The sequence below is a fragment of the Apodemus sylvaticus genome, chromosome 2 (assembly GCF_947179515.1).
Source record: "Apodemus sylvaticus chromosome 2, mApoSyl1.1, whole genome shotgun sequence".
Taxonomy (NCBI): domain Eukaryota; kingdom Metazoa; phylum Chordata; class Mammalia; order Rodentia; family Muridae; genus Apodemus; species Apodemus sylvaticus.
The window spans coordinates 50,758,857-50,767,638 of record NC_067473.1 but is presented as its reverse complement, the minus strand read 5'-3'; the positions used below and the strand labels follow the sequence as shown (position 1 = coordinate 50,767,638).

The 8,782-nt window shown below is 35.9% G+C and overlaps 1 long non-coding RNA gene across 1 annotated transcript; it reads left to right on the top strand.

Annotated features, from left to right (window-relative positions):
* Positions 1-481: 481 nt before the first annotated feature.
* LOC127678397 (uncharacterized) lies at positions 482-5,386 on the top strand. Its single transcript, XR_007976557.1, has 2 exons — positions 482-734; positions 5,327-5,386. It is a non-coding gene; the product is annotated as an uncharacterized LOC127678397 (long non-coding RNA).
* Positions 5,387-8,782: the final 3,396 nt, after the last annotated feature.

Below are 8,782 nucleotides of genomic sequence, written 5' to 3'. Positions count from 1 at the left end.
AAAAATTAGAAAAAATGTACTTATGGTAATTATGCAAGATAGAAAAAATTTTGTCCTTGTCATAATATTTCTACATTTCATCCCAAATTTTATATAATCACAAACTAAAAGGGGAAATATTAGTTTAATATTAATACCAGATTTATAGTAATACCATAGTGAACATATAAATATAATAGTGAACATATAAAGATTAATACTTATTCAAAGAAAATTTGAACTTCCTTCACTTATTCATATAAAATTCACTTATAATTCATGTATGAATCTGTGACAGAAATAAGTTAAAATATTTCGTTGTGCTTTTAGTTAAAATTAATAATATTTATATTTAAAAAACTAATTCAGCTACATATGTTTCTTGGAAAAAGAATATAAGGTTATGATCAATATATTATGTACTTACACGGCTTTTTGTTGGGTGTATAAAGTTTTATAAAATAAATATCTTTAATGTTTTTACTACAGTAATTTTTGTACAGAGCCATATTGGGGCAGTCTTGCACTTGGTCAGAGTTTGACTTTGGTCAAGGTTAACTTCTCCCAGTTAGCCAGGATCCTGCTCCACCTAGGGTGGAGTGCACGTAGTAAAGGTTAAGTTCATTGTTCTTCCTGGTATAGGGATTCCTGAATTAAACAGGTGACCCACCCAGCTGCCGGAGCAGTCAAGACGAAGACCTCCAAGAGAAGCTAGACAACTTCCACCGGAACTCAGCCTGGAGTCTGGGGGAAGGGTTTGCCCGAACTGTTAAAAGGTCCGGCGCCATTAAAGTTTACGGCTTTGATCAGTGAACATTGACTTAGCCGTACTTTCTTTTCGCCGCTCTTCCCTATGACCCCAAAATTCTCTCAACAGGTAACCCGGTTTACATGTAGCTGCTGGCGGCTACATAGTGGCGCCTGAACGTGGGAAGACCTGGCACGAGAGAATTTCTTGAGGTAGCCCTATCCAGCGAAGCTTCGCAGAAAAAGGTGAAAATTAATGGTGTCCGCACGGTAAGCAACATAGAGGGCAAAACTAGCGCTAGTGAATTCGTGTCTATGGTTGTGAGTGCAGGAATGGATACAGTTTTTCAAGCATACTGCGTGGACCCAGCGCAGGACTGCTTGGGTTGATAAGATAGGGAAATATGGGGAAGGAATTTGGTAGGCATTTGCCCAAAGCTCGTAAGAGCTGATTTCGGCGAAAAGAAAGGGGTTTTTAAAAATAGGCATATGTCCACAGCTTCTAAGAGCTGTTTAAAGAGGAAAATGGATGCAATTGCTTAACAAGCACGCTTAACTTTCTGTGTATCTTTCCGTGTTTGTCCCGGTGCACCGACTGTCTATGTGTATGTTTATGTCCTCTCTGTGTCTTTGTGTGAATGACTGTTTCATGTTAAAAAGGAAAATTGGTAAAGATTTCATCTGCTGGCAACCTCTTGAGCTAGCCACAGTTTGTGTGGGGATTGATTCAAAGCCACGCTGCAGCAGCGTAGCTCACTCACCCAAGACAGAAACATGGCTGGGGAAAAAGCCGCTCTTAAAAGCCCAGAAACCTCGAGATTTGGGAAGACCTTGGTTTGGCTTGTGAAATTCATGTAGTCGCTTTATACATGTTTCTAATTGGTTTTAATGATATAAGGCTTTACATTTCTTGACTAAAGAGTTATAAATTAATTGGTTATTATGTAAAAGGTATAGTGTTATTAAGAAAAGGTTAGTTTAAAAACTGGTGATTCAGTGTTAGAGCTATCTTAACTAACTACACGTGGCCTAACGCCACTCATGCTTTGTTCTTGTTTATAATTGGATTTAAAGGTATATTTTGCATGTCTTGACTATAGAGTATTGGCTTAAGTCACTGCACATGATTTAAAAGGTATAATGTTATTAACAAAAGTTAGGTTAAGGCTGGTAGTTTAGGGTAGTCGCCATTTTGAACACGTGGCATGATGGTTAAGGCTGGTAGTTTAGGGTAGTCGCCATTTTGAACACCACGTGGCATGACGCAATCCAGGAAATACAGGCCTTTGGGACGCTCCTAAATTGGCATGGTGTTTCATGTGAATCTTGGCCTGGAGATTAGACTTAATGAAGATTAAGATTTAAAATATTGTCTCTTTAATAAGTTACACTGTTATACACTTGAACATAAGAACTGGCATACAAACCTTGTGCTGTAAATATGTGTTTGCCATTAATTTTAAAGAAAATAGATTGTTTAAAATTGAGATTTGCTTCCAAAATTACAATTGTGCTCTAATATTGCAAGAAAACATTGAGTTACAATAAAAATCAGTGTGTCATTAGCTACAGTTTTCAGTTTGCAGGCTCGTAATTGTTAACATTTTGTAATTAAGATAATTTTAAGAGTGATACTGCTGTCTCCAAAATTAAAAAGGAGATCTCAGTGAAAATGTATTTGATATCAAGTAGGTTCCTTTGACCATGAAATTACAGGCTTCTTTTGTTTAATCCTCAACTTCCTTGTAGGTTTGGTTCTGGTCTTAGATAAAAGGCTCAGATTAGAAGATATTTACATTTGAGGAATCTCATACAATGTCCTTGCCAAGGACTCAGGGTGGATCCTAGGGCAGAATTTTTACATTTGAGTTAATGCAAAGCTTAGAACTGCCTCAGGGGAAGCTAGTGAGGAAGTTTTGAGAAATTGTTTCTGCCTTACAGGCCCCACCTAGGGAGTGTTTGGCTTTAAAAAAAAAAAAAAAAAAAAAAAAAAAGGTTTTTGACTTATCCAGGTGTGGGTTAAAATGCAGTTCAAATCTATGAAAGGTCAAGGAGGCTATAAAAGCATTAACATTTGGCCTGTCTACTCCCTATAAAATTATTGTAAATTTAAAGGGTTGGTTTTTTGCTTTACATTCTGATAGTTATAAAAGCATTTGCTTCTAATTTTAAAGAAACAACAAAACAATGTCATTAGAAAGTTTTTGCCTCAAGGAATGGCTAACAGCCTTACGTCCTGTGAGGAAAAAATGTTTGTCTCTCTTTCAATACAGAAGTTAAGATCTTAAAAATTTCAGTGTATAATGTTCATAGAATGTTTGTTACAGGCCCTTGCTCCTATAGACTTTTAGAATTTTTAGGTAAATGGCTTTCAAAGGTTGTTAAGATATATTAATTGGCTTTATCTTATTTACCTCATTTTAAGCTTGCCACAGAAGGTCTTAAACCTCTGTTTTCAAGGTAGGAAACATTTGTTCCTTGCTTCAAGCAACAATCAAATTTATTATTAATGGTTGGTCTATTACATGGCAAGCATTTTTAGGCAAAATTAATAATTGTTATCCAAAAGATAATTTGTACTATCAGATCACATGTTTATTCCTTTAAGTTTCTCCCTGCTTCAACACAGATACCTGAATTGGGTGCTATAGCAGCTATTTTTAAGATGTTAAAGGTCAAGCTTTTAATAATAGTAGATATACATAGCTCATGGTTTATAATTGCTTAAAATTGGTCCATTTTTAATACTGCTAATTCTTAATTTCTACAGTTTATACAAATGTGATTCAAATTTCTAAGAACAAAGGATATGTTCTCTAAATGACTGTCCTTTAGGTATTTGAAATAATTTTATATTTTGTGCACATCAAATTGTAAAGATTTGTTCTTGATGTCCTCAATTTCTACCTCTACCACGTAATGGTGTTAATTCTAGAGGACTTAGTTATTACAGATAAATGATATTCATATTTCTAATTTAGAAGATTAAAAAATATGTACATGTGACTAATGATTCATTTTTAGGCTGTCTAGTTGCAACTGCTCTAACAGAAAAAGCAACTATATTTTATATAATTACATAGTTATTGCCTATGTTATGGTTTATACTTTGTGTTCCAACTTAAATTAATAAAACAATATCTTCTTGGAAGAAAGAAGAGAGGGGAAATTGTGTCCCTGTGCATATAATTTAAATTATGCTTGCATGTTTAAAAAAAAAAAAAAATTTTAAAATTTAGATGCCAAGAAACTCCTTGCTAAATGTATATGACATCTTGTAATTAGACATATTGATGTCTAGGTGAAATGAAGGAATTCACTTACTAACATATGCCATGATCCTGATTTAATATTGGGGGAGAAGGCATGTCCTCTGTTTTTTCCACAGAATGCTGCAGAAGATATGCTGACTGTGTGCTTGCTGAATGCCCAGACCATGGTAACATAAGAGCTATATTGGATATATGTTCTTGACTTACCTCAATTGTTAAATGTCCCAGGTTAGATAAATTGCCTAGCTTCAAGCTTTTAGACTTTGTGGGACAGAACATGGAGACTGTTATGCTAGCTTAGGAAAAATTAATTAAGAAGAGTTAAAATGACTCTTCTCCTTATTGTGCTCAGCTGACTCAACCATAGACTGGTCTAGAAATAATTCCAATATTGAAGATTCCAATTTTGAAGATGGCTAACAATCTTCAGCCAGCTGTGTTAATTTAACATATAGTCTCCACTTTTCCTGAGAAGTAACAGCTTAATTCTTGATTCACAAGGCTACCTCTCCCACCTCAGAGGCCAAGCCTTGGGTCCTTAAAGTTGTTAATTTACAACTGAATTGGATACTTCTGGGACAAGTTAATCCTATTCCACCTTTAACTCTTGACCTTGTCTGTTAAGCAGACTGGCTGTCTCCACCCAGGCTCACCTGGATGGAGAGATTACATGTCTGTTAAAGACACTTGCAGACCCCCCTGGCTTCAAAACTTACACAAGTGGATCTCCAAAGAGGGAGCCACATAGAACTCAGATCTATGTGTGTTTGTTTTTGAACAAACATGGGTACCAGCGAGACGTGCGAGGCAAAGCACTGCATGGGGAGGTGAATTTCTGCTTCTGAGTCCCCAGGAAGTACACCTAATTGCATAGGGGTTAACGTCGAGAGGCTGTCCTTAAAATAATAAGGGAGCCTATTACCCCTCCTCTGAAAAAGACGTTATACAATATTTAAGAGGAATTACGGTCAATGCTTCCCCTCCTGGTTAAGGCCCGCCTTCTTATGAAGGATATTTATCCACTTGTTTTCTACCTCCTCGTGTTCAAATTAATAAAAAAAGGGAGGACATGTACAGAGCCATATTGGGGCAGTCTTGCACTTGGTCAGAGTTTGACTTTGGTCAAGGTTAACTTCTCCCAGTTAGCCAGGATCCTGCTCCACCTAGGGTGGAGTGCACGTAGTAAAGGTTAAGTTCATTGTTCTTCCTGGTATAGGGATTCCTGAATTAAACAGGTGACCCACCCAGCTGCCGGAGCAGTCAAGACGAAGACCTCCAAGAGAAGCTAGACAACTTCCACCGGAACTCAGCCTGGAGTCTGGGGGAAGGGTTTGCCCGAACTGTTAAAAGGTCCGGCGCCATTAAAGTTTACGGCTTTGATCAGTGAACATTGACTTAGCCGTACTTTCTTTTCGCCGCTCTTCCCTATGACCCCAAAATTCTCTCAACAGGTAACCCGGTTTACATGTAGCTGCTGGCGGCTACAAATTTTTGAGGTTTATTAAAATCTGATTACTTGGGACCTGGAGAGTTGTCTCACTGGCTAAGAATGTTTTTTTCTTTTTCAGAAGATCTGGGTTCAATACTCAGGAAACACATATGGCTTACAACCATCTCTAACTCCAATTCTCAATTGACACACTTTTTTTGACTTCTTATACACCAGGCACTTAAGTAGTACTCAGACATATACTGAGACAAATCACCTATATATATAAAGCAATAGTGAGTAAGACAGCATTTAGAAATTGATCTATAGCAGTGTTATAGGTTTATATCTTTCAAAACCTATTTAATAAGTGTACTTAAATGTTTTCACCTCATTCTAGCCTACCAGAGGTAGTGGAAAGGAAGGGTTAATAGGGCAAAGGAGGATGTGTTTTAGAAACAGTTCTTTGGGAAATTAAATCTGTCTTGTCAGGATAGCATCAGTTCTCTTCACACATTTCAGTAGCAGTAGTTTTATCTACTTGCAAACCCCAATCAGCAATGACAATTAGATTAAGAAAAAAACCACTAAGTTTGGCCCATTAGACCAAGTTCAGAGAAGTGGCAAGGAGCTGGTGGAACACACCAGAAGTTCTTTGATGCATTTTTCTCTATGCAGACATTAAAATGATGATCAGCAAAAAAGGCAAAGCACAACAGTAACACAGTGTCATCAGTGAGGATGAGAGTAAGGAAAGCCCAAGAAAAGACCAGCAAAATGTGGCAAGGTGAGACAATATTACACAGCACCGTCCACTGTCTGTTGAGTTATATTTATATTTTTTCCAAACATTACATCTTCTCTCAAGCGTTTGCTCTAACAAAACATTTTACATACAGCTTCCAGAAAAACACTTGTTTGTTCTCAGCAAAACATCCTTCCAAGTGTGCTTCAGCAAAAACATCTTCTCACAAGACAGTTTCCAGAAAAAATATCAGATGACAAACTTGATTCTCCACAGAAACCAGAAATTTCTATTTCAAATATTGGTACTTGAGAATTGAGATAGGTTAAAATGAAATTCAACAGAGGAAGAATTAGCAGTTGGACAGACACACAAAGATGAACCTTAACATGTTTACAACTCTACAAAAGTTCACTCCAAATGCTAATTAAATCTAAAATTGGAAACACAATCCTTAGGCATTAAAAAATAAAATGTAATAACTTTTAAGAAAGCAAAAGTTTCTTATGCATGAGAGAAAAAACAAATAGAAAAGTATGGTTTTACAAAAATACTAAAAATATCAAGATAGGCATTAGTGCCATTACGCACTTTAAGAAGCTACTTGCATGAATAATGATGAACTGAATTAACAGCAGTGCTGCTAAACACCTACTGGGATGGCTATAACACACAAAGCCTATAACATAAAGGGCTGGACACAAGGTAAAGTCTTCTCCATAACTTTTGTCAACAGTTTTGCTATTAATTTTATAATGATGAACATACTACTGACTGGGCTAAATAAAAAAGAAATGAAATTATTATGAGGTTTGTGCATATACTAAAATATACTAAATCTTAGTCAATAAAGCAAATGTATTTACCACACACACACACACACACACACACACACATATATATATATATATATATATATATATATATATATATATATATATATATATATATATGAAATCCTCAGCTATAAAAATGAGCATACATATTACCTATGAACTAGTGAAGAACACATGGGAATAAAATAGGGGGTTCATTAGATAATAGGTTATACTTGATCCTGGAAAGAAGACAAGGCACAAATCCAAGGCAGAAACCTGGGTAAGAAACTGAAGCAGATACCTGAGAGGAACCCTGCTTCTGTCATTATCAAAATATAAACTCAATAAGTTTATATTAATAGCTTATTTCAATTCCATATTGAAGCAGAGTTTATCAGTTTTTTTTCTGTTCTTTTATTTTTACTTAATAAACCCTTACACTGAATGAATGAAAAACAAACTGTAGTTCACTGTACTATACAAAGCTGCTGAGAAACAGAAAGAAATAAAGTATTCCTGCTGAACATCTAAATGAGTTTTAAGTATACTACACTAAATAAACTGGACACAAATGATTTCTGATTTTATGTCCTGCGCATTATACTTCTATGAAGACTTGGATCATATTACCCGATATGCTCACATGAATTTTGTCTAATAGGTGCATAGGCATATGTCATGTCTTAAATTCTTCATTTTATTCCCAAGAATCTTTGTAACAAATGACATTTTTTTACTGAAATCATCTTAGAATACACATTTTTCATTTAAAAAAATATATTTCCCTAGTCTGCTTCTCTGTTGCTTTGATGAATACTGATTAAAAACATTTTGGAGGAGACAAGTTATTTCGTTTTGATTTTTGTTTTGTTTTGTTTTTCAAGACAGGATTTCTCTCTGTTGTCCAACTTCCCAGGAACTCACTCTGTCCTCAAACTCAAGAGTGATCTACCTTCCTCTGCATCCTGAGTGCTGGGATTAAAGATATGAGCCACCACTGCACAGCTAGGCTACCTTTTCTAAATTGTGAAGGTAACTGACTCCCAGTAACCAAATAGGAGGCCTTTATTTTTTTTCAACTCTCATGTTGAAAGAGATTCAGTATAGAAGAGCTTAAGGGTCAGGAAACCCGTACATATAAATAGCTAATGTTTACAAATTGAGTCATTTCACTATTGTCGCTAACCCTTAAGAATCCCATATTTGTCTTCTTACTGAACTGATGTTCTGCTTCCCCTCTAGGTTGATGCTATTGCTTAAACCATGTCACGACAGAAGGTTCTTTCTTCTTAGCAATCCCCATTATAGTGACAGCGCATTTTGTTTATTTATTTTGATTGTCCATCTCTCTCTCTCCCTTCCTCCCTGCCCCCTCCCTCCATCCCTCCCTCCCTCTCCTTTCCCTCTCCCTCTCCCTTTCCATTTCCCTCCCCCCTCTCTCTTGGGGGGTAAGGTCATTTCTGTATGTATTCTTGAAACTTGCTCTATACTCTTAATATGAAAAATTCTCTAAAAATTTAAAGGAACAGTAACTTTCTGAGATTAGTGGACCTCTTGTAGCTGGTCCAGAAAGGAGACTGGCAGTGAAGAAATTTCATAATTACTTTCAAAAAGACCAAAGAATAAAATTAATATATCACAGAGTAAATCTACATCTACAGATATCAATTGGAAAGAAAAGGAAAATTGAAGAGTAGACCGACACTGGATAGAATAAAATAGATTTTGTAAGAATTTAACTATATACTGTATTATGATATTTAATAATCCAGTTAGTTTAGTTAAGCAGTAG